The sequence below is a fragment of the Apteryx mantelli genome, chromosome 6 (assembly GCF_036417845.1).
Source record: "Apteryx mantelli isolate bAptMan1 chromosome 6, bAptMan1.hap1, whole genome shotgun sequence".
Taxonomy (NCBI): Eukaryota; Metazoa; Chordata; class Aves; order Apterygiformes; family Apterygidae; genus Apteryx; species Apteryx mantelli.
Genome location: NC_089983.1, coordinates 48141701 through 48168495, shown reverse-complemented (window position 1 = coordinate 48168495; position 26795 = coordinate 48141701). Strand labels below are relative to the sequence as shown.

The 26795-nt window shown below is 39.6% G+C and overlaps 1 protein-coding gene across 7 annotated transcripts in view; it reads right to left on the bottom strand.

The window, feature by feature from the left end:
* MBD5 (methyl-CpG binding domain protein 5) overlaps positions 1-26795 on the bottom strand; it is a 145000-nt gene that overhangs the window by 59481 nt on the left and 58724 nt on the right. For 6 of the 7 annotated variants that reach the window (XM_067299415.1, XM_067299419.1, XM_067299420.1 and 3 more), the window contains exons 3-4: positions 6987-7121; positions 2511-2701 (exon numbers count right to left, since the gene is read on the bottom strand). The gene's annotated coding sequence lies outside the window, so the exon portion shown is untranslated. Of the gene's footprint in view, positions 1-2510; positions 2702-6986; positions 7122-11127; positions 11295-26795 lie in introns of all 7 variants that reach the window. The other variant, XM_067299418.1, reaches the window with a different exon arrangement.

Genomic DNA, 26795 nt, shown 5'->3' with positions numbered 1-26795 from the left:
AATTCCCAGTTTTTCATCTGTATTTACAGTCAGGTATCAGGAAAAACAAAAAGGTGGCCTGCTTTCTCCTAACATCTATCCTAAACTATCTTTAGTGCAAATTAAACTTTTCTGTATTTTTTTATCCACAGAGGAACTGCCACCATTCCTTTTATAAAAAGCTCTTATCTTTTTCAAGCCTCCCATCCATCCTCCAGTATTCTTTTTTCCTACAATAAACAAACACAATTCTTTCAACGCTAAGTCTCTCACTAGTTTGTTGTTCTCCTTTGCCCTCTTCCAGCTAACGAAAACTGTTTTTCAAGAGCAGTGTCCAAAACTGCAAAATATATTCTACCTGAGGTTTTACTAACTTACTAGCTTGTAAAATTGCCAGCACTCAAGGAAAGAACATTTATGATGCGTATTTTCTTCAAGCTCTCCAATCATCTTCCTCTTTTAGAGGGAAAATGCAAAGAAACACAGAAGTTTCCAAAAAATTACTGAAATTATTAAAAATTATTTTTAATACCTTTTTTTCAAGCCAAATGTCTGTCCAGAAAGTAAAAAAGATTTTAAAGGAGGGAAGAGGTCTTTAAGGAAGGAGAGATAGGAGATCTAGGTTTGTGCTGTCTCTAGAAGAGAAGGTGAAGGGGGAGATCCCATTGCTCCTTTCAACTAGCTAATGGCGGAGTAGAGAGACGATGGAGCCAGACTCTTCTTGGATGTTCACATTAAAGGACAAGAGGCAGCACATGGAGTTGCAAGATGGGAAGTTTTAAACAGACGTTAGGGAAAGATTTTCACCGTGAGGATGATTTGGTATATCCTTGTACAGAGGCCCAGTGAAGTCGTGGGATCTCCAACCTTAGAGGTATTCGAAATTCAGATGGAGAAGGCCCTGGACAACCTGTTCAAAGTTGGCCTTGCTTTGAACAGGGGGTTGCACCAGACGACCTCCAAATGTCCCTTCCAAATGATATCATTCCAGGATTATGTGGTAATTCTGTCTCGTGGCTTCCCTAGCTACTGTTGTTTGCTATCTTCAACAGAAAACATTAAACAATGCTTCATTAATACAAGTATTTGTGTCTTTTCATCCAACATCATGGAGAAAAGAATCTGTTCATTTACATGCTCAGCAATTTACTTATCTCAGAATCCAGAGCTTTTCTTAGAGACGCTTGCCTTATGACCTATTCACGTCCGAGACCGGCCAAATTTGATTATAAAGGGAGTAATGCCCTCGCTAGAAAGTTATGAAATCCTGCAAGTCTGCTTTCAAGAATTTACAGTATCAGGTATGGAAGCCAGGAAAACAAGCACTTCTGAACGTAGCCACGAAAGTGTTAGAGTCCATAGGTACAATTTACAAATGCCAAGGAGAAAACACCACAGTGCCTTCCAAATTTTCATAAAATCCTACCAAAGTAGATTGCTTTTCTGTTAACTCTCTCTACTGAAAGGGGCAGCTCTCTAAAAAATACAGATTCAAAATGACTTGGGAACCTCAAGTATTCTGTGGGAATACCATAAAGACAGGTTCCATTTTCTCCTTTCCCAATACAAGCTGCTTTATGAAGACCAACAAGGAAGAAATTCCTGATGAGAATGCAAACATACCAGTCTGTTTAAAAACCTTATTTTGAAGCAATAGTACTCAACTACATTGAATCATTATGATGCCCAAACAACCTATTGCAGATTGACATAATTTTATTTAAAAAAGAATAATGTACATATTTCTTCAACTGGGGCACATCAGATTAGGATTCTCTTCAGTCTTTTCTGGAGGGATTTAAAAAAGCTTTGGAGAAATCTTAAAGCTATGGAATTAGGCTGGTATTTATAGCTCAGATTCCTAGTGTGCTCTTTGAGCTTCCTAGGACGTTCTTTTTCTCCATCTGCTGGCTGCTGACATGGTATAACCTTATATTTTGAATATGAAAATGTATAAGAATAAGAGCACTTGATTTTACATTTCACGGTAAAGTTCTAGCTTCATCTCAGGACAAGCCAGCTACACTTAGTTTCTACAATATAATCTAGGTCAAGAAGGGTGCTGAGTATTTTCTGATGCCAATAAGTGGAGTTCTATTGTTTAATTATGTCAAAATATATTACTACCAATTATGACTAATACTCATATGAATCACACTGTTACAAAATTATAATTTTCTTATCATTAAAATACTGTACTTTATATGCTGTTTCAATGGAATGTGTTAAATCTAGGTCAACAATGCTTTTTTCTTCCTTGTTCAATTAGCAAAAAGGTCCACGTATGGGTGCACTGTCTATCTTACAGAAAGATATGAATTGCTAAATTGTTTACTCCAGCACCGTTAAATGCTGAATTTTTCACTGTCTACTGTTCTTCTGATTAGCTTTTCTAACATTGCCTCAAATATGTTATAATATATCACCTGAAATATCTTTTGCAACAATCTTTCCTACAACAGCACAGATCTATGAAAATGAAATCCTAAGTCTGTTTAAAAAGATTCACTGATTTACTTTTGAATACTTACCTTCAACGCTCCTCATGGTCTTGCTTCTAGTGACTTGGGGATCTTCAGGTTTCTTAAAATTCTTTGTGCCCTTTCAGCTTTGCTTTAGATATTCTCCTGTTTACAGCTCGGTGATGGGCTACGGCCATTGAGGCTGGGTCCTGGCCTTGCTGCACCCCTCATGTGTGGAACTCCTGCACCCCACGTTACATCTGTCGAGACAGGAACATTGCTCGAATTAAAGGATGAGCCAAATGATTTTATTTCACTTTTCCTGACTGCTTTCGAAGCCATTATCCAATTACTTTGTAGTATAAACTGCAATAATACTTGCTTTAAAATAAGGGTAGGATAGCTCTGACTGGAACTGATGGAAAAAAAAGGTATGTTTTACTAAATTATGATGGTTATTTCATTGTCTGCAAGAACGAGTAGATTTCTATAAAAATAAGTATATGGATTTTTAAAAGGATGGAACTAGTATAAAACTGTATGCATACAAAGTCACATCTTCAAACAAATGTAGTTGTAGTGACGCATGCTAAAACCTTCAGCTAGTAAGGCAAAAAGCCTTGGCCTTAAAGAGCCAAAATATTGCAGCTAATACTACATGAAAATACTTTAAAAATACAGTTGCAATTTCTCTTGCTTTTTCTCTCTTTTTTTGTTTTTTTTTTTTGGTTTATTTTTAAATCACCTGACTGGCCTCAGTCACGTAGAAGGTCCCACCAGCATGGTTTGCGAGCTACCAAAGGGGACTGCTCAAGCACAGGGATACGGGCGAACCCCCGCGCAGGGCCGCAGCGAGGGGCACTACGTAACGCCTCCCACTCAACAACGAAAGCACGGGGCTGCTGAGGAGCTATTTACTTAAGAAACGACGCCAAAACGTGCCTGCGGCCCTCCGCTTGCTCCGAGTTGGGCTCCGCTTGCAGCAGCTTCAGTGTCTGCGACCCTGAGAGGAGCTAACGACCTTCGCAGGACTCTGAGTCAATTAATCAGTTCTTTCAGAGGTGAAATGGATTGGTGCTCGTTAGGTTAAAGGCATATCCAGAAGAGTTAATGTAGGCCTTTACGTGTTATACCTTGAAGCCTGTGGGCTCAATAACAGTGTACTTAGGGATTAGAAACACACTTTTAACAAATTCAGAATTATAGTGGTTTTTACGTTGTTTGAATAAATCTTCTATTCCAATGGATGCAACATGTCCAATCACTGTTTCTTCAGATCCTACCGAAAGCCTAAAGTATCTGTTCTGATCTACAGGTCTTTTAAAAAATGTTTGCCATCATAGTAAGGGTCTTGGCTGTTGTTAAAAACCTTTTCCTCTCTCCAACAGAGAACACAAAACATGTAAGAAAACCTCCAGTTTAGTCAAACAGGATATATGCGGATTCATCAAAAGTAGACTGGTAGCAAATACCAAACACAGTATTTACTACAATTCTTAAATATCTCAGTTAAATTCATAAGCAAAAAAAAGTTTGCTTTCTCGGCAATGACCTGCTCTTTAGCTTTTATTAATTTATTATTATTAGTACCAGTAATTCAACTGAGCTATTAGTTGATCAGCACCTTTCCAATTTAAGGGCAAAATAGGGTCACAATATATTGTAAAAATAGATACCAGACAGTCTGTTTTTTTTTAAGATGTATTTACCAACCCAGTAGAGTCTATCATGGATCTAGCTTGTTTTTTTCACAGGCAAACTATTTAGAAGGAAAAAACTTAACTCATTAGAGTTCTCTAGCCGATATCACTTTGAAAATTGTGTTCCTATAAAAACATAAATATATATTGTATGAAGTTCTTACTCTTTAGGCTTTCTTGAAGTCTGGGACACCAGACAGCTTTCAGTTTTGAGCACTGTACATTCAATGTTTCTGAAGATTACTAGGCTTAGCAGTTCTTAAAACTGAACGTTTTTATTTACTGAGACTACTAAAAGATACATAGGTGATGGCTATGCAGCTAACATCAGTAGTCTACCAATGCCCGTGAACACCAGGAAATAGATAAAAAGTCTTCTTAAAGACTAAAGAGTGCTTTGTTCAAAACTGTTAAATCTTCTGCTTCCGCAAAGTCTAAAGATAAAGATAGCAGGCCAAAATGACAGCTTGTTCTTGTTGCCAGATCATCCAGTCCACAGACATTAATAAGATGATTAAAATAAAAATAAATAATAAAACATTCATAATAAAGTAACAAAATCGATATTATTGCTATTACTAAAATAAAGCCTCTTCCTCTTAGTTGAAAGGGTTTACAACAAATAAAACAATCAGAACACTAATATTAAAGCAATGCGACTTGACAAAAGCAAGGAGTCATAGGGATCCAAATATACTACAGAAAAAATACTGCATTTTAGCCAGTGAAAATTTGGGGTATTCAGTGAAGAAAACTGCAGTTGCTCATCACAAAGCCAGACTTCATGCGAAAGGAGAACGATGTCTTGGTATGGACACAGATGTGGTGGAGACTGGGGCCGCGGGGAGCTTCCTCCTGCCAAGCGTCCCCAGGACTTGCAAAGTTGGGCTCTCAGGAGCGGGCCTTAGCTACGAGTTTTTAGCTTACCAAGAAAGCAAACGGCAATGTTTTCTACATTACTCAGAAATTCTAAATTCTAAAGCTTAAAATCTGACATATAAATGGCACAATTTAAATAGACAAATTTCTTCAACTGTAGGAATGATAGAATTTTTAACTTTCTTCCTCTCTATATAAATCTGATGTATGAAATATTTGAAAAAATAAACATCTTTAAGTTACTCATAAAATTGTAAATAAATACCTTAAGAATCTATGGCTTCATAACATAGCTTTCCTTTACAGTAATAAAACAAATGGAAAGATGGTATAACCTATCTCTAAAGAACCTGCATACAAATATATCTCAGACTGTAATTTCACTATGGAAATAATATTCTTTGGATAAAATTATTTATTCATGTTTAAATACATTGAAAGGTATTGATTGGAGACATTTTTGTAAAGACCTTCCCTTAAGCACATAACGCTACTCACAGCAAACACTGTAAAACAAATTTACTGGAAATAATTTCAGTAGATGGTGAAGTAGCCCAGCAATGAAACCTAAGTCATACTCGAGCTTAAAATAACTAGGTCATATGGACAAGACTGAAGACTGAAGTGGCATCAGTAGAAGAAGCTTCTAGTGAAGGCCCCAAGAAACCTACATTATTAAAATAAATTTGAATATATAACCTGTTTTTTGACCTGTAATATCTAAATACAATAGTATCAATGAACTAATGATAAAAATTGTCTTATTGAGCATATGGAAATGAAAACACGTAAAAATTTCTGCTGAAAGAGCAATTACATTACCTTAATTATATATCTTCAGTTTACAAACTTACTAACATTAAAACATTACCATCACAGACATAGGTGACCAGCCATACAGTATAGTTTTATAAAACGCTAAGCCTAAATTACCAGTGATAATCAAAATGGTCCTGTGTATCTCAGTCTAGAAAATTTTTGCAGCTAATACAAATTCAGTAGGTTCAATCTTGCTGTTCCCCTCCTGAAGTCTTTCTCTCTCTCTCCTTTTAACCAACCTTCTTATTTTTCTTTGCCTATTAGGAACTATCTCTTTTTTGTGATAAAGAACTAAAATAATCATCTGTAAAAAATTTCAAAGGATTTTTTTCCCCCGTTCAATTAAAAAATGAACACTTGACATTGAAAAAAAGCACTTATACTTCTGGAAATCTGCTATTTAATGTAAGATAGTGATTATTAGAGACTGTCCCAGCTATTATTAAATAGTTAGCACTGCATCATGCATGAAAAGATTTTTTATCATTCAGAAGTAAGTATAGGACTTATACACTGACTACAAAACATTTATGCTTCTATTGCATACATATCCATAATAAACTTCCCCATGAGTTCTCACCAAGGTGCAGGAATCTAATGGTGAATGTATTTTTGGAGGAAGAGACAGCTGTTTTTTCTGCGAGTGCGCTTTCTCATTTGCTTGTGAGCTTTCTATTACATAATAAATCTGTGCTAACAGATTAAAAAAACCAAAGACTGTCCCCATCTAACTTTTTAAGATACACACAATATTCTTATAATTATAGTACTTGACGAATCTAAAATTCAGGATGCTCTACTTTTCATAAGACTGCACTAAAAAAAGCCAAAAAATGCTTTCCAGTAAAAGAAACAGGCCCACCAACTTTTCAGTTGTGTGCTGTCACGAATGAGTAGAGAATGGCAGTCAGCGAGTTTTCTTTCATGTTTGCTTTTCAGATATGTTTTAACTGTATAGTGCCTAAACTAATCTACTTGACTATTGGCTATTTCTCAGATTATTCTTTCCATGTGTAAACAGTGTTGATTAACACGTTGCTTCAGAAGAAAGAAAAAACAGAAGAAAATTTAAAAATTCAGACAACTGCATTTACTATCTGTACGTGACAGGAAGGGAACGAGTGGGAAGGAGAGAGAATTTGCTTACCTCAGATCAGGTAGACTGGTGGAGATGATCCACCAGACTTTGGTGGGTCTCTGAACTGGAAGGAATTTGGGAAGTATCGTTTCTTCAAGTCTTTATGATTCTTTGTCTGTTTTGTTGTGAAAACACCTCTTCTTCCTGTAATAAAACATACCTCGTACTAAAACAAGAGTTGCAGAAGGACAAGTTATCAATACCTGTACTTAATGTAATCTGCGTGGCTTCTCTAACATACTGCTTCACTGCACAAAAACCACAGGGGCACTCACAAACTCAAACATTGAGCGAAAGTGGTTAGTTTATGGAGGATCTCTCTGTAGTCAGTGAAGAAAGGTAGACCCCAAAGTGCCATTTAAAGCACCTAAATTAATTGGTATTCTGAACTGCCTTCTAGAAGGACCTCTCTTTCTTCATGGACCATAAACACAAAAGCAGAAGAATAGCCTCTGAAGTTGAGGGTTCAACTTTGGGTGTATCCTCCATTGCTTTGCAATTTTCACAGAATTTAAAACTATAAAAATAGAGCCTACATATTTGGAGAATAAGGAAAACTGACCTTTTTATTCAGATATTCTTGAGAAGAACTACCATAAAACTTCAAAGAATTAAAATCATCAAAAAGATGCCCAGTGCTTGTTACTTACATATAATTATATGTATACCCCCCCAATATATAAAAATTAACATGAGCAATGCAAAGTAGCTTAGATACTTATGAAAGCAGATTTTAGAACTGTAAGCATTTTAACAGTTTTGGCCCTGTGATGATAGTACTGAGCATACTCAACCCCCCACCATTATCATTTACATATACTCACACATGGAAATACATTATAATGATGCTTTCACACTTTTACCAAAAAAAGCTTAAATAGAAAAGTAGCTTAAGTGATTTTTTTTCCTAAAAGAAACACAGCTACAGATAATTCTGTGAATTGAATGTGTGAATGAAAATTGTGAACTCTGCTTCAGCAGGGCCTTGCATTTATTTATTTATTTCTATATTTATTTTATTTATTCCCATAATCAGCATAAATAGTTGCCAAAAATACCTTTGTACGATTATTATTGGACAAACTAGAGGGATCGTCAGATTTTTAGCTTTCCCAGTGTAGATCTGGAACCTTGGTAAGTCTAGAAGATCTGGCTTAATTCAGGGCTCTGTTAGCTCCACAGCAGAAAGCCTGAAAACTCTGAGGACCCCAGCATTTTCCCTTCCTTCTTCATTTTCTGGAACTTGGGCAGGAAATGCCCAACACGTAGAGCCTTAACCATGACATGGTGGCATAACCCAGTCCTTCTCTGCCAGGGCTCCATCCTCCCTCCCCTTGCTCCCGGCTGCTCCCTCTCTTTGCAGAGGCCACCCCGGTCCCACCGCCTGGTGAACCAGACACGGAGCCCATTTGTGCATTTCTACCGGATTAGCTTTAACCTAGATCAGCTCCCTAATCCGCACGGCTGGAGGAAGGCTTGTGCCAGGCTATGCGCTTAGGAAGCAACGGCACACATGCCGGGATGAATAACCCAAAGCGGGACCTGCTCTTTCAGCAGCGCATTTGCCTTACACCAGTTTAACGTGCTTGGGGAAATGCAGTATCAGTTGGTTCATTCATTTTATTTCAGAATAGCATACGATGGAAAATACCTTCTCCTTCCCCCGTTTTCATAGGCAGACTTCAGTATATTATTTCACTGTTTAAATAAAAGTAGTATTTAGCTATCCACACAGTCAAAATGTATGATCCTAATTCTAAATTTTAACTGCCGTAATACCTAAGAGTAGTTAGGGTATGTCTTAAAATCTGTTCTGAGTTACCTGATTAAAGTCTTCATAAAGCTGCTGGAAATGCATAATCCTGTTTCTTACTGATTAAAACTGACATACATTATCCTAAAAGTTCCTAGACATAGTATCTGGAGAAAATGAAGTTAAAACATAACAGATGATATAGGAAAGCAAGAAAAAAAAAAATTTCTGCCTTCCCAGACTACCTTTGCATGCATGTATGGCCTTTCAGAACTGTACGATTCTTTTATACCATAGCCACATTACTATAATAACTTAAAAAATGTATTTAAGGGCCTAACAATGCAAAAAAAAAAAATTTAAAGCTAAAAAATACACTATTAAAATATAGGTCTTTTAGAGGAGCTTAAAGATTAGCTATAAGGCTAACACACTAACATGTTTGTTTTATGTATATGATATATATCTGATGATAACATAATAACATTTCTCACAGACTTGGTAACTGTCATGTGAGTAGATGTAGCTTTGTATAGAGAGGATGTAAGGGGGATACTACATAGTTGTTTTATCTGCAGTTACATAAAAAAAGAAATGGATTTTTAATTTGCAAAAGGAGAAAATCAGAGACATCAATTTAGTCAATAGCTGCAATCCTATAAACCCTACAAATCTGATACTTTCATAAAGTGACAAGTACTGATAATATATATCTTACAAATATGAAAAGACTTTTATTTTATAAAAAGCCTTGGTTTGGATAGCATAGGTGCATGTTACCGTTCAGAAACACCATACATGCAGTCTCCACCCAGCGATTTAAAAACTGAATGAAAACAATCAAATTGACAAATAGATCAGTTCCAAACTATAAAGAAAATCACTGCCATGCACAACCTTGGGTAATAAAGAGGTAAGCACAGTGCAGGTCCACGTACCACAGCACTCATCGGACCTAACTGCTGGTTGCTATGGCAAGCATTGGCCTGTATTCTGTACATTAAACAGTAGTATGTTTTCTGCTTCCTTGTTCTTGGATTTTGACGCAGTTAATACTCGAGATTTATACTTATAAGGTGTGAGAATTGAAGGTTCTCTCAAATAATCATATATTTCAATTTATTTTGGTTTTGCAAAAAGATTTCATAACTAAAAATTAATTAATAATTTAAATTTTTTTCATTCATTTGTAACAGCATATTTAAAACTTGTGATTTATTTCCATTAGCTTTGTTGCATACCTGTTGTATATGCATTTCTGTTTTCTAGTTCAAAATATAAGCAATGGAAATGCAATCTACTTTTCTCCTTCACTGATCTTTAATTTAATATAGAGATAACTCTGGAACTGATGAGAACTGAGATGATAAACAAATGCTTTTAGCTGTGGATAATGCCAGTTTGTCTCCCCGCCCCCTTCTCCCTTTTTAAACAACATTTGTTAGAGATACAAAAGAATGAATTAATCAAGATGTTTTTTATTCAGTGGTTACTACTTTAAAGTAACAGAATAACTGACTTTATTTCTGTGTTTGCCCATATTGGAGATGTAGTTGTATTCCAAAGGTGCAATAGGCAGCTCGCGGTAGAATACAAGTCACTCTCCTGAGAGGACTTCCCCCTTTGTATGGCTAATGTAAAGCCATAATATACAAAATAAAAATACCCCAAAGCGAACACATTTGACAAAATACTCTCAGTAGAAGAGAGAAACACAAACCTCTTCCCACCCAAGGGGTCCACACTGACCCAACTGCAAACTCAGGTGTCCGCTACCAACAAAAAAATCCATAACAAAACTTGCTAAAAGTCAAACGCTTTTTTTTAGACAAAAAAAAGCTTCCTGTCGATCTCGATGCTGTTTCCATTCTCAGCAAGCGTACACATTCCCTCTCTTCCCCACAAACGATAATAAAGATTTTGTGCACAACTTTGGCACCATGGCTTGACATCGGGAACTACCACAGAGAACTTTGCGTGGGGATCAGTAGCCCTGGATTATGACTTTTTACTTCTCTTGGACGTGGTAATTTATTTGACCTGCAGGAACAAAGTCTCCGACGGCTATTTACAAACTGTATAAAGGAGAAGTTCACACTTCGCCTACGTTCCATGGATAAATCCACCAGCAGCATAAGTAACAGGGAAAAAAGGATACCTGGACTTTAAGCTGAATTTCTTATCCAAAGCCTCTAACTCATAAGGAAAGAAGAAATTAAATTTGGCACGTGCACTTACAGTTTATATTTTTCTTAATGATACATAATCATTGGATAAGGTGTCTTCTTTTAGACATGATATTGTGCCACTGTTTAAAATTAGATCCTCCAACAAGGAGACAATGTAAACTTTTCCGAACTGTGCTATTTCTTATTTAAATATTCTTGGCAGAGTTACCCAGAACTGGCAATTCTTGCGTCTCTTCAACTCTTGTTCTTTCTGAGCAGGCCAAACGCAGCCGTCAGAGTTGACGGTGAAAGGACTCAGGGCCTGACCGGCTTCCACTATGGACGCTTTCTTCAAGAAGATGACGACTTTTCCTCAGACTCGGACTGCAACCAAAGCTGAAGGCAGAGAAATCGGTTTTCACCTAAGTTTGAAATATTACATTGTACATCTGAAGTTCACGGAGAAAAGAATCAGCTTTTTTGTTCACTGTAAATGGACAACAGCATCTATGAATGTTTCTTCAGTTGTTACGGCGCAGGTATGAGTTAACTAGAAACTCTTAAGGAAGCCAAGTTGCAAACCAACCAACCAACCAACTCCCCCGCCGTCGGCTGCCCCACAGTCCTTTCCTGACCACGAAGCCTTTGAAAGAGGAAGAAGTACCTTGAGGACGTTCAGGAAGCGTTATTCACCACCAGTGACTTTGGTGCCAATGTTTTTAACGTGTCGATTTTCGCTCTTTGCTTATTCGCTGTTGTGACTAACTTCGGCACTGTAATATTCATCCTTTCCACACTGGCCATAAGATTTCAACCTCCCAGTAAAATGACAACCAAACCCACCACACACGCAGTACTAGATTTCATTACTTAATACCTCTTCGATGCTTTAAAAGCTGCTAAATTTCGTGACGCTTCGCAAAAACCTGAACAGTCTCTGTAACGCCAGCTGTCCCTGCCTGAAACCGAACAGGCTGAGAAGGTCCAAGACAAATTCCCGGCGGGAAGGAATTCCACCTCGCTGCCTAGCCCCTCGCACGCTGTCCCCTGCTAGCCGCCTCCGTCACCAGCGACCTGCCGGCAGTTTGCTGCTTCTATGTACTGCTTTCGAACCGACGGCACTGCTAATTAGTACTACTAATTGTCCAGTTCATTCATAAAGTATCGGGATGGTATTTTAGTAATCCCCTGGCAGACGACTCCTAATGCAGAATGCGGTTTCCGGAATTTTAATTCTATTCTTGCTAAGGTTAATAGATGGTTTCCCGCTGAGTTTAGTATAATTCACACTGGATCACTACTGAGCATGTATTTTTATAAAATGCCCTACTATTTGAATCTCTGTTCTATTACCTTAAAAAACCCACCTTATTAATTCATAAATAGAGATAAAAATTCTCTAAAAATTAAAAATCCTCTAAAAATTTAGCCCATGATCAAGTTAATTTTTTTTAGAAAGCTTCCATTAGATTTTATGAAGTTTGTTTTTAAGGTACTTCAAAGTATCATGGTACTATCATTACACATTTCCCTGAGTTTTAGAAATATATACCATTTTTTGGAAATGGCGTGAAGACCAGACAGACAAGTTAAATATTATTAAGCTTCTTTTAATAACAAATGTCCCAAATATCATTGGGGAAAAACATATCCATCCTCTTAAAAGGGTAAGAAAACTGGCTTCTTTGTTGCAAGGGTTTTCTGAAGTCACTGTTAAATACTCTGTTATCCATCATTTTTACTCTGTATTAAATACAGTTAAGTAATAAGTTTGTGAGAAGGGCAGAGATGAGAAAAAGACCACAGGACCACAATAGCTAGTATATAAACATATTTAAGACCTCATGAGATCTTAATGAATTTACTAATTTGAAAGCTTAATGGTGATCTTGGGCAATTACTGATATATATATATATATATACACACATATACACACACACATACATACACATATATACATACACATACATGGGGGGGGGTATCGTTATGGTCAATACGGTGCTTGTAATGCTTGCTGTAGAATTTGATAAAGCTGAATTTTTCCAAAATGACATTTTGAAGTCCAACCCATACATTGGGAAATATAAAAAATCCAAGAGAAAACCCAAGAGAAACAAAACGGCACAGAAAACTGGCAATAGTAGATGAAAATATCAATTTAATCTGATAACTACTCAAGGAAAAATACACAATTTATTACCCATAGAGAACTGCTTTGATGACACCTGATGATTACAATGCACAGAAACATCCTAAGGTCAATGAGAAAGCCATTCCTAAGTGTGCAGACCCTAAATTGCCCTCAGAAAGTCAACAGCCATCCTAGCAAACTTGCCAGAATCCTTTCAGTTTCAGTTTGGGGGAATTCCCTCTTGGAGAGGCCATGAAAACCATGTTCTCAAGTATGTGACTAAGGGATGCATACAGAAATTGCCAAGCCTACTGGCTACACCTCAATTCCTCTAATTTATTTTTTGACATAGGAGTAAAGCACAAATACTTGTGCACGAATCACGTTCTCCCCCCGCTGGGAGAAGCAGCTGTGCTGCCTTGAAGGCTTCTTCTGCAAAGTTGATTCCTGACTCTCACCTGCAACTCTTCTTGCTCCTCCGCTTTTTCTCCTCCTCACCACAATTTTGCTCTTGGATCTAATCCCACACATATATCATGTGGATAATCTGCACTTACTATAATCCTGAAACTTCCTCATATCCTGCTCAAATCCTTTCCTGCACATGGTAACATATTGCCCGACATCATCTTAACTCGCTCTCTCTTGCTCCTGTTCCCCCATCCGATTTTCTCCTGGATTCACCCCTTTCCCAGACCCCAAACACCCCTTTATTCTGCAATCAGTTCCATCCAAAAGCATCTTTGCCTTCTTGCCAGGCCTTCAGTTATTCTCCCAGCCCCCTCCTAACTTTCTTCACTCCTTTCCATTTCTGTATCTCTACCTCAGTTCCAATCCTATACTTCATTTCTCCATTTCTCTAGTAATTCTCTATGGGGTCTCATCAGGGAAAGCTTGGCCCAATGTATTTTTTTTTCAGCTGCCTCATCTCATTTAGAGGAACATGGTAAGGAAAGCATGCACCCTTCCTTGAGGGATGCGTTTGATGATGTTAGCGCTAACGGGAAACAGAATTCCCAGCTCCCGGATTGACTAGGGAGAGCTGTAGCTGGTGAAGACCATCAGTAAGAGGCACAGCCGTGGGCTAGATTAAGCGACTGATGGATATGAAAGCATTTCTATTCACATTAGGCTTTTTCAGAAAAGAATCTAAAAATGGACAAATAAATAAGCTGGTATTTTGTGCCTGTAAAGAAAAAATAAAGACAGTCCTCCTAATGTACACCTACTCCCTACTTCTTTCCAGGGTTGGCACTGAAGAGCTGTTCTCCCCCAGATCAGACTGCAGGCTGGACGAATTACTCCAGCAGCCCTACTCCCTCAAACCCTCATACGTGACCAGAAGCATATCCATCTCCCAGGCAAAATTAAGAACCACTTCCCTGGAAATGAGATTTCAGTCACATGACAAAGTATTTTCAAGCAAATGACAAAGGAGAGACCAGAAAGCACGTCTCTTCAGCGTATCCATCTGAAGAGCGACTCACCCCTGCGGTAAGCCTGAAAAAGAGACAAATGGAAATGCACGGGGAAAAATCTAAGCCTACGTCCGCTGAAGGCAAACGTAGTTTCGTCATCTGCTTCCGTGGGGGTTCAACCAAGTCCACACAACTGCTATGGCGGCACGCGGCAACAGAGGTAGGACACACTTTCTTCAGAAGCAGACGACTAAACTGCTAGTTAAGTGCAGCAAAAGTAGAGCAAAGTCTCAAGACGGTGCTGGCTATGTGCTGTTTTAGGTCAGGATTTCATCTCGCTTGCCTAAGGGAACTGTGTAGACAACGTCTGGTTGCTGTTCTCCAGGACGGTTTACCACGTATTTAGGCGCATCTGGTTTCGCAGCGTGACGCCTAACAGTTTGAACAGCAGACTGAGCCCGGGGCACTGCTTGGTTTTCCCGACTTCACAAAAATCCGGACGAGTAAAACCAAGCATATTTAGGAAACATGCTATATAGATATGCCATCTGATGCCCTACTCAGCGAACTAAGAGGTTGCAAGGACTGACATAAGGGCTCTAGGGAAGCCAGGTTTTCCTTCTGGAGAGTGCCATTAGAGCACTTTGGGACGTCGTTATCACGGTGTTTTCTGTCACACCGCTCCACTCTCGCTGTTGGGAAGGCTGTCTCATCCCAGCGGTTTGTAATGGGAAAAAATTCAAGTTCTTTGGAGATGATTGCAGTTCTAGCTACAGCCAGCATAGAAAAAGCATTTTACTCAATGTCCCCTAGCACGAGTCAGTCACAAGTCACCCGATGTCAGAAAGCGATTAACTCGCAGGTATTTATTCAATACCCCAACAAAGATACTCAACAGCGGCAATACTCAAAGCAAGCAAACGGGCGTGAAGCTACAGGAGAGGCAACGGGAACCTTTGCAGCACAGTTCGCCATCGCGCAGCAGCGGCGTCGCTGCCGCGGCGCCACGCAAACGGCCCTCCGGCCCCTCCGCGCACGGAGCCAGCTCTTCGGCAACGCCACGCGTTTCAGCTTTTCTTTTTTTTTAATTTGCAGACCGCTACAAATAAAAAGCTCTGCATTTTCCAATTCCCATTTTAATACAGTATTTTGTAATACAGATTTATACATTTAAATTACATGCTCAAGAATAATGAGTGGACAGAGGCATGTAACTGGTTTATTGGTCTGGTTTTCTGCTTTTATTATGTAAAACAGTAATGATAATTTTTATCAAATAAAAAAAAATTCATATTCTTTTTACTCTGAGCAATTCACCAACGAGAAAGAACAAGGCAGATTCCCAAGCTAACAGTTAGAGGTGCTGATGCATTATGAGGTGTCAGCTATTCATACAGCAAATGAAAAACCAGAGGAAAAATACATTTCATAATAAAGTTATAATAAATTTTCAGAAAGCCGTATCGCACAGTATCATAAATTTACTATCTCTTTGCTTTACTGAGACAACTGAATAACTTCTGGGGGAAGGGGATAAAAACAAAAATAGAAAGAATTGCCTTGGAAAAAAAGCCCCACCTACTGAAAACAGATGCAGTATTTTATCCCACATAAGGCAAGAGAAAGGGGATGGTAGTAAAAGCAAGCATTTAAAGCTGTCAAGGTATTTGACAGTAAAACAACAATAAGAGAAAGTAAAATGGATTTTTACAAAGGACATACAAAAACATACATTGAAGGATAAAGGAAAGATAAGCTATTTTTATACAAGAAAAAAAGAATCCATCAAAATCACAAATTTAACATATTTTCTACAAGCTTGTTATACTCCAAAATCTACAATGTAAATTCAAAATAAAAGGTGCATTAGGTTCTTTGCTTGTAAAAACTTCTTCAGAAAGCAATTCAGTGAACGGCTACATTAATGCTGTCATACAGAGACCAAGAAAAATGCAAGTTTCCTGTGCTACAGCAACTGAACTAATGAATTTTACTAGCTTCAGGTCAGCCAGCTCTTCACATCAGCAGAGCACGCGGAGAAAAAGGATCCCAAACCATTACTTTTAGCAGCAGTTAACAGATAACTGGTTATACCTTGGTTTGGTTTTGATTACAAATTCTATGTAAAATTTGCTCTGCCACCAAAAACAACTGTCAAGCCAAAGAAATTTCTAACACATGACAGGAAAGACTTAAGTCTTCCAGTTGTTAACAAGAAATTAAACACTTCTAATTGCTTTGCAAGTTTTCTTAATTTAGTAATTAAAAAATGCAAGTATAACAGCTGCATAGCTTTGCAATTTTGTATGGATCTAACAGTAGCGAACGACACAGTGTCAAGTGGCCAAATTTAACGAATACATTTTTTTCCTTCTTCGCAGAAATCACACTGTAAGCTTCCCATTTACTCCCTTTTTAGCACGTTTTTGCCCTACCTGGATTTAGGTAACATGAAATAAAGTTCGTGACTCTGCATTTTGGACTGCCCTTCTCAGCTTGCAAAGGTCTCCAAGGCAGAAGCAGGGCGCCTGAGCGGAAGGAGTTAAGGGGAGCTGCCAGCCGACAAAAAAAAAATAAATCACTGAACATCCATTCAACGAGAAAAACCTGAAATTCCTACCGCATTACGCTAGATTGAAATTGATGGGGCAATCAGATCCCCGAGCAGCTACTAATCCGGTAGATAAAAAGATTTCTATTCGAAGCAAGCACTGAGATATTAACAGCGAGCTGGAGCCAAAGGGCCAAAGCGACTCTTCACCTTAACGTAGACTCACCCGGCTCTGGCCAGCCGCAGCGGGAGCGCGGTGCGCGACTGCGGGCGACCGAAGCCGCCCGCGGGACCCTACGGCCCGTCGCCGTCGCCAGCAAAGGCAAAGCGCCGAGGTCGGGAAGCGAACGCCGTGTGGCGCCCTTCTTGCCTCCTCCACAACGCGTCCAAGCTGGCACCGGCGCAGCCTCCCCGCAGCTCACTAGTTCGGAGCTCTAACTACTAAAAACTGATCCAAACTAATTAGGCGCGTGCCTCATTTAAAGCAACCGAGTGGTTCCACTGCCTTCAAAAGATTACTCATTGCTAGAAGTAATTGAATATAATCTAATTAGATTTTAAAAATATCTTGTGAAGGATGCCAGTAAGTAGTCCTGGTTATGCCCAAGGAGAAATTTTTAGTTAGCTTTTTTGAACATGCCAAAATGGAAACATGACAAACACACCGAAACAAAAGTTGGGACCTAAAAAAGTCATTTAAAATTCTACTCCTTCATCCTCACTTGGGATTAACAAGATGATCAAAAAGTATAATGAACAGGATCTTCACTCGAGGAACTAAAGACTTGCAATCTTATCTTATTGTAATCACAGGGTGTCAGTAAAAACATGATCATACATAAAGGTGCAAAATTAAGATACTGAAGGAAATGGAAGTGTGCTCTAGTGCATTAGGAAATATCTATTTTAGCTACTGCTCAATTTCAGAGAACAGATGAAAACATTTAAAGTTTGGGCAACAAGGATTTTTTTTTTTAATATCAAGACAGCCTGCAAACAGGTAGGTGAGAATACCTTTAATTCCCAGCGAGCTAAGACCTTTACAACCTCATATGGCTAGTTTAACATACCAGTTGTTAAAGCGGCAAGGTTTTAAATAGTTACACAAAATATTTAACCGTCACATTATATAAGAGGAAATATATAAGGAATGTTTCCTAACCTTTACCTAATCATCCCAAAATACGTCTTAGACCATAGCTTAGCACGTATTTATGATGATATGACTTTGAAAGAGTATGGAGACAGCCATGGCTCCACGTCTCATTCCCACTCCTGAGCCACCCTCTCCTCGCTCCAGCACGGCTCCCGCGGGCTTCTGAAACCGCCCCGGGTGACGAACGGCTCAGGGAAGCAGCCGGCAAGCGCACACGCACACGCGGACCTCCGAAGCGCGCGCGCGCGCGGTGCCCTTGCGGCCGCGGAGCCTCCCGGCCAGCACCCCCGCGGCTCTGCAAGCCGCGCGGAAGCAGAAGGAAGGGGCACCGATGGGGGAACCGTGGCCAGAAAAGAAAGCAGCAGTAGAAACTGCTGTTTGGCTTAAGTTCAAGTAAAATTACATCCTAACTTTCTTCGTAACTGAAGAGTTCTCTGCTTTACAGTGTCTGTAATTTCTAGTGGCTTCCTAACATTTTAAATGAATTTGTCAGTACAGTCTTTTGGCCACTGAGAGCCAGCAGGTATGAGTAACGGTGTGTAATTCGTTCCTCAGTTCCAGTAGCTACAAGCTTTTTGACAGCTGTTTCTTGAATACTTTTAGTAACACATATCTTATCTAGAAGTTTCAGTGCTAGAGACAGTGACTCAAATTACACACAAAACAAGACTTTAAGAAGAGATATAGGAAATAAGCCAGAAATACTTGTAAAGTACCAACGCAATCGCTATTAAAATTAGCATGCAAATGTGTCATTATAATGTAAAATATCTAACCAGGACATACAATGGCAAATGGACATCACCAAAAAAGTCAGAATCCTGCAAACTCAAGTAGCGAAATCGTTTTTAAGCAGAGTTTCAAATAGCCAACGCAAACCAGATGCAGACTTCCGAATTATATACTTTTTGAACAACAAACATCTCCTCTGTTAATCCATCAAATTCAGAAGCTACTTACGCAGCTGGAGCCTCCTCTTGCGCAAGAGGGCTTAGGCACGCTAGAAACACAAAGCAGTGTACATTTACCCAAGCGAAGGATTTCCCCTAAACATCCGCAAGCCTGTAGTAAACAGAAACATTCAGGACGCTTGCGTCTAACCGCTGCAGGCCAGCCCAACTAGGCCTACCAAGGCAAATACAGTTTCTCTTTTGGCACATGCAAGGATTTTAGGCAGCAGGTAACAACGAACAGTTTAAAACAAGCTTCTTCAAGCAAACTTTTGGTTTATTCTTCCAAAGAACGCAAGTAAATAAAAAAGCCATGAGTTCACCCGCACAGCATCCTCCCTATCAGCAAGAACTACTGGTATATCCACGTACAAATTATCTTATATTGGTATTTCTTCCCACTTGATACAATTAAGCCATTTTGAGGTAGAGTTAATTTGACAGCGCACAGTAACCAACCTATCCTTTCTCCTTTATCAGTTTTACCTGTTGTTTTAATCCGAATACAAGATCCTACTGCAAACAGTGAACTTGTTGCAACCCTACCGCGAATGGTAGCCTGGGCACTCACAAGTCGGAAAGCTGAAAATACTTGCTTTATGTGCAAATATTAGGGAATAAGCAATTACTCAAGCTTACAGAGCAGCCCTTTTCTAAACCTCAAACCACGATGAAGCTTTTTGAAACTATAGCAACACAATTTAATATACTATACTGCGATGCAGGTGGGGTCACGTTTATTGACATCAGGTTTTGCAGGTATTTCGACTGTCCCTGGCATTAAGTTATTTGACATTCATGGAATCATCCTAGGTTAAGCTGAACAGCAATACACTGCATCAGGTTGCATTTTAGCAACTACACCACCGCAAGCTTAGCAAGCAATTCAGGATCTGAGATATTTTGTATTACTGCAAAGGCACTGCATATAACAGTTACTGTATGTAATGCTACATCAGAGAAAAAATTACTCTGAATTACAAGTATAGCACTTACGCACGGTTATGAACCTTGAAACCTATCAGTGTGATTTTTCCTCTCTTTTCTCTTTTTAGCTGGCATTGGCACAGCGAGTGCTGGCACAGACTGTTTTCATTTTGCACACAACTAAGACCAGTGCTCATTTCCTGGGACAGTTGATTTAAAATTGGTATGTGCTCTCTGAGGATGCACAGAGTATTTGCAGGCAGGTTCATACACCTCGGAACAGCAGAGCAAGCCAGGGGACGGCATCGAGGACGCGATACCTGGACGCGGGGCTTGGGCTTGGCCTGCGTGTGCAACCTGATACGCCCTACGCTGCTCAGCAGAGGCTTTTTGTTTCCTAATTATCAAATTATATATTCTTTAGTTTCCTTTGTTTTGTTGCATTAAGTAGCTGTTACATGTTTTTGGACTGAATAAGGAAGTGCCAGGGTACAGCATAACTCTGTTTTGGTGCAGTTTTTGTTTTTCAGAAGGGAGGAAAGGGAACAGACAGACGATTTATTTTTGGCCTCTTTGGGTTTGAACGGCAATGCTAACCAAACTCTTTCATTTGTCAGACAAAAAGTGAGACTGGGGTTAAGGTGCTTACTAATAGGTATCAGAGAGCTTTCTGCAGTGTTAGCTTTATTTAAGCAGAAACACGTTAGGCTTAATAGTTTACAAAACGAAAAAGCACGACGGAATTACGAGAGCAACAAGAAGTCACAGCATACAACGGTAAGGTACTGTATTTTAAAAGTACCTGTATAATAACACCAGACCCGTCTACGCTCCTCAGTGAAGCCTCATTCTGCCTCCTCCCACTCTCCCCGCAGCCATCTCCACCTCCTTTAGCGCAGGAAACGTTTCTTCAAGCTGTGCAAAAGGAGCTGAAAGTCTCTATTTCCTAACTCAGCCAGCAGCAATTGCCAGGTACTATGCAAAACCGAAACATGCCCTGCTCAAAGCAGGCAGGTACCGCTCGGAGTCCTGCAGCCCACGTGCGACATCCGACCACGCAGACCTCTAGCCCCAAAGCACTATTTGCTCGTGTCCCACCATCAAGTGCTGTAGTTGTCAGCACGCTGGTGAAACACCCAAGTGGTACTTCGTATGGAGCACAACTCTTCGATGGAGGAGCTGGAGAGATTTTTTGGCACCAGTAGGGATTACAGTGAATTAAGAGTAAATTAACAGACATGCAGGAAAGTTCTCCTCCGGCATCCAAAAAGTCTAAAGCCATTTTTGGACTTGTACACACGAACCACTAGAACAACAACAGATGAAGAGAGTCTGATTCCTGAAAAGGACTGGCCAAAGGCCTTAAATCTTGTATTCCTGTCAAAATATTTCCAAAGATACCACGGGTGGCATCTAGCAAAAGCCGAGTCCTAAAAAAATTAAACCAGCCTAATTAGGAAGCGAGCTAGCTACACCATTCCATAGTAAGTAGGTATGAAACAACAAAGGTAAGAAGTATATAAGGTGCAAGGCTCCAGAGATCACCAATATCTGCATTTGAAACTATAACAAGATCTTAGCCAGCATAATTAGCAACATGGCTGTATTTAAGGGAGAGGTGGGTAAAAGTTGGACAAAATGCAAGTCTTCCTAATACTCAAAAATTATCTTCAAGGTGTGGTACTTTTAAAGCTATTTTAGTATATTTTCTTAGTAAGCACAGATGAGGCTTGTGTTTTATTGTCTTCTGCAATCTTTTGCTCCCAAGTCTTTAAGTATTGACTCAGCTTTCTCTTCCCTGAGCTGTAAGAAACAAATCTTGATTTGGTTTTACTGTTAAGCCTGCCCACTGACGGGGAGCGCAAAGGGACCTCCGCGGAGGCACCGGATCGCAACAGCCGTGCACAAAGGCCGGGAAGCGGAACCGCGGCGAAACGCCGCCGCTGAACTGCTCGGGGCAGACGTGGCAGCCTGGCCGGACGCCGCGTGGGAACCGCGCGGCCAGGCAGCGGCAGAGGTCCTCTTCAGCAGACACAGGCCGCCTGGAGAGGCAGACGGCGGCGGCGGCACATGACAGAGATTTGGACAAATCGCGACGTGTCAGAGGTTATCCCGCCATTTACACTGGCCAGACCTCGAGCCCAGCAATTTACTGAATATAAATCACCAAGTTGCAGAAGTTAGGGAAAAAGTCTGCTCAAAACTCGTATTTATTTTCTCTGGAAAGTGCTCTCAAAAGAAGCTTATTGCAAAATCTTCAATATTCCCCAGAAGTCTTTATTTATTTATTTATCTTTTATTAGTGCAAAAGAGTCATGGAAATGAAAGACAGACGCAGCTTTAGCATTCAGACAGTGTTCCCTAATGTTGCCAACAAATAGTTTTTATATGGCACAAGTACTAGATGAGTTCAGGGACAGATAAGAAAAATTTAACTGATATGGAGTCTGTAGCCTAGAGCTGGTATTGCAAGACATGCCGTGAAAATACCTAAAAATGTGTCAAATCCAAAAGAAGGACCAGGCATCTCAAATGAGATGCCCATCTAGAATTTGGCAATGAAACACACTTCAATCAACACAGCACTGCACTGCGTGACCATGACCGAACCCCTGCGGCAATTCTGCCATCCGTTTCAACGGAGCCGGGACCTCACTCAGGCTTCAGAAATTGCTATGGACACTGACTGCATCCTCAGATGTATCTACTTTAAAAAACACCTTTTAATCATCACTAAATGACCATATTTAGTTCCACACCGAAACATACAGTTCAATCCTAGATTTAGGTTTTGTACGTTTCTATTTCCACCTAAACAAAATAATTTACTGTCACATCAGTCCACTAAGACTTTTGCACTTTTTTTTCCCCTTTCAATGAATGCATCCCACTATCCTGAGTATTATACAAACATGAATCTAAGCTAAAGCTTAGTAAGAAACGTACCTCAAACAATTGCTTTCGGTAGCCCTCCTCCACCACAGCCCTGCTCCAAGAGCCACCTCCCGGCTCCGCGGAAAGCCCCCGTGTCCCCCACGCCCTCCCTCTGCCTCCCCTCCGTTCGGCTCGCTTGCCAGCAGTGCCACCGAGCTCGGGGGCTAAACTGGCTTTAGCATCTTACATACTTAGTTCCGGATGTAGGAAATGATCGTGGAGGAGGAAGAGAGAGACCCTTCTCCCCTTCCAGTCCCGCGCATAATCCCTCTGACCTGCTCCCGAGCAGACCCCAGGAGTCACTTAGGGCTTTAGCTTCTCCTCCAGAAGAGCTCCGTATCCGTAAAAGACGGACCGGGCCAGGCGCAAAAGCTCAAATTGATTCTGGGCTAAGTCTGTGCTTACGGCCCAGTCTCTAAGTTTACACCAAGGCATTTTTTCCCTATCACAGATTCTTTTTTTTATTATACATTTGGGGCAACAGAAGCCTTAATTCACTTTTTGGCTTCCCCAAATCTCTAAATTCTATTTAACATGTACCACATTCATTCTCATCAGCAATTTAGGGGATAAAGCAGTGAGGCATGACAGTAACATAGCTGCAAACTTAGTACACTATAGATCTATTATATGCTAGAGAACCACAGTGAAAGCGTACCAGACTACATTAATTATCACAGAGTTTAGGGTACCATTTTAAAATAAATGGCTTTCACAGACTTTTCCAAATTCACATTTTTATTTTTTTTTGGCTAATAATGCAGGAAAATGCTAAAACATGTACAACTAAGAGAGATGAAAAAAGTATATTCTACTATAAGAAAAACAACATGCAACAATACTATCATGAAAGACATTTTAGTACCTATTAACGAAGGGAAAGATTTTAAGTTCTTCTAGATGAAAGGTAGAGTAGTATTAATTTTATATAAGAAGCAATTTTTTACTATTATAGGTAATCAAACAAGGAAGCAGTTTTCTAGGTGAAATGATGGGCTCACTATTAATTTCATGCTTCAAAACCAGATCAGGCAGCTTTCAAAAATGCAAACTTTAATCCAAACTAATTCCCCTTTTCTGGGAAAAAGTGTGATGGCCTGCATATTGTAGGAGGTCAGACAACGCAGTCAACGTTGTCCCTTCCGGCCTTCAAATTTGTTAGATTTCCCTTACTCTCCATTAGATATCCCCCCAAAATAGACTTACCTTGGTCAGAAAAGTACCATAAGCAGTGGAGATAGAAGACACAACTGAAGAAGCTACGTTCAGTTAGAATACACTACTTCCATCTTTACACACTTCTATAAAAGAAGTATTTCTAGCCTGAAAGCATTTTATTATTAGCTGTGCTTTACTGTTCTGCAAAAATAATGCAAGTTTGTGCAGTAAGCGTGTGTCCGTAGAGCTCGCTTCACTGGGGAGAAAGGCGGGAGTCGGGAGGGACGCAGCCTGAATTAGTACCAGCTGATACGGTGCGTGGTCCAGCTGCCCGGACCTCGCTGCTTGGCTTCATCTGCTTCTCCCTACCCCATCGCTGCAGCTGCATCCCGCTTGTCCATTGGTAATTACAAGACATCTTGGATGTCTGCGTGTAACATGTATTGCATGTTATGAATGACAGAGTCCCACACACTTGATACAGTGGATGTTTAACTTATTTTTTAGTTAAACTGGAAATTACAAGCTTTTTTGTCAAATTTATCAGTACCTTGTTTTTGAAAGACAGCATGCTAAAGCAGTGACCCATTTTGATAACAAGAATCTAGAAAGCTCTTTCTTATGTCCTAACAGGGCAAAAACCCCAACGATTTCACAAGATCTTTGTGCGGCCAAAATGAAACGTCAATATTCTGCTCACATGCTGAATACAAGGCTCTTTTTTTGTAGTTTTTTTTTTAAAGGAAAGAGACTAAACAAAAATGGGGTATTAATCAAACGGGCGTACTCCCACCACCTTTAACACATCGGTAAAAGCTGTGTTAGGTAAGCCATTTGAAAAGTATGCAACTTCCAAGTACCATCATCCTGAGGAAGGTGTCCCAATTCTTCCTAAAAGACGACACCGTAAAAAGAACCGACTTCTACAGGACTACAGGTATGCAGATAAAGTATCGGGGCTATCCACAGTCTTAATACTGTTCAGGACAGATGGAAAAAAAAATCAGCTGAATATTGGCAATGTGGCTTTTTTTTTTTTTTTTTTTTAAGTAACATATTCTAACGCAGTGATATGCTGATCTGCTCCACTAGCAAATACATAGTTTAGTTTCACAATACGAACGAATTTACGAAGCATCTTAAAACGCCCCTCTGTAGGAGCAACTGTACTCTTCTCTAGCATCACTGGTTCCAAATGATTGTTTGCCAGGGATCACAACCAATTTTAATAAATACTAACCTGATCAAGGCACATGCATCAGTTTCTGCTGATAAAAGTTACAGACAGGCCACACGGTTTGCTAAGATTTTTAAACTTTAAGTGGTATAATAGCAGTTAGAATGATATTTGAGTAAAATGACATATTGATCAATCTTCCATACAGACAAAATAGTATACCAGTATTAACCAAGTTAATGTTGAATTCATGTTTTTCGGCTAGCAGACAGTTATCTAACCTTCTGCAAGTCAATGGTAATACTGGCATTAAACTTTAATGAAGCAAAGTTTTCTTACTTTCTCCAGCTGTGAAATTTCACACTACACACAAAGTACTAACTCACTTTACCAAGATCTCTTGAATACACACTTGGGGTTTGCAAATCCATAAAGAAGCCAAAAGTTGGCAAGCAACCAATGGCCAAGCGCTCCCTCTCCTTCCTAAAAAATTAACACCTTTATTCCGAGTTGTTCTTAGTACAGCATGGAGAGGTTGCGTGGGTCAGTCCACAGGGGAGCGTACTAAGCCGCTCTGGAAGACACTGCCCTCTTTCACACCTGCAGCAAAAGCCAGGACTTGGACTAGTGTCCTCAGACTCCTGTATCTATCCGTTGAATTTGCTTTCAGAGTATGTAATGATACTTCTTCAAGGGATGAAATCGCATATTCATGTGCCTTGGGTATATGTTTTTCTTCTATACTATGAGAACGCAATATAAATTGAAATCTACTACAGGAGAACTTCATTCAGCACCATGAGCACCTTCCAACCAGACCACCTACGTGCCGGGTTATTCCAGCTGCCGTTATGCCTACCGTCATCGCTCATTTGCCCGCAGAATGCTGCTGTACCAATGTCGCCCTCTGTCACTCAAACGCTTGAGGTGTTTGACATACAAAGAAGATTAAAGGGAAAAAAAAAAGATATACACCTTACGTCTTGTAAGTATAAATGTCTGCATTAGAAGGCAGGAAAACTTCCAACAGAACTTGTAGAGTAAGAAGAAAAGCTGCATTAAAATTATCTACGTGAGGTTTGATTATATACTGTTTTTCTTTTTCTGCCTTTTATTGAAGGTACACAGTCATAAACCGCGACCAGGTCTGCTGTTCCATTTCCTGCTTCCATTTGCCAGAATAGCAAATAAATCAGAATTCTGTTATGTATCTACCTTCTCATAAACTATTTTCAAATCAGAAATAACATTCAACACTGAACATTTTAATTTTATTTATCAATAATATAAAAATAACTGTATCCCTTTTTTCTAGCATTTAAACAATACGGATCTGAAATACATGGCTGTTACTTTGAAATTCATTCTGGGATCTACGTCCTAAATAGCTTTAGTTCCTGTATTAAGAACTCAGACAGATGAAGTTGGTTAAAAATAGGTATTTTCATTATTCCTAATACCTTACAAACAAAAGCTTAGTTTACCAACTCTTTT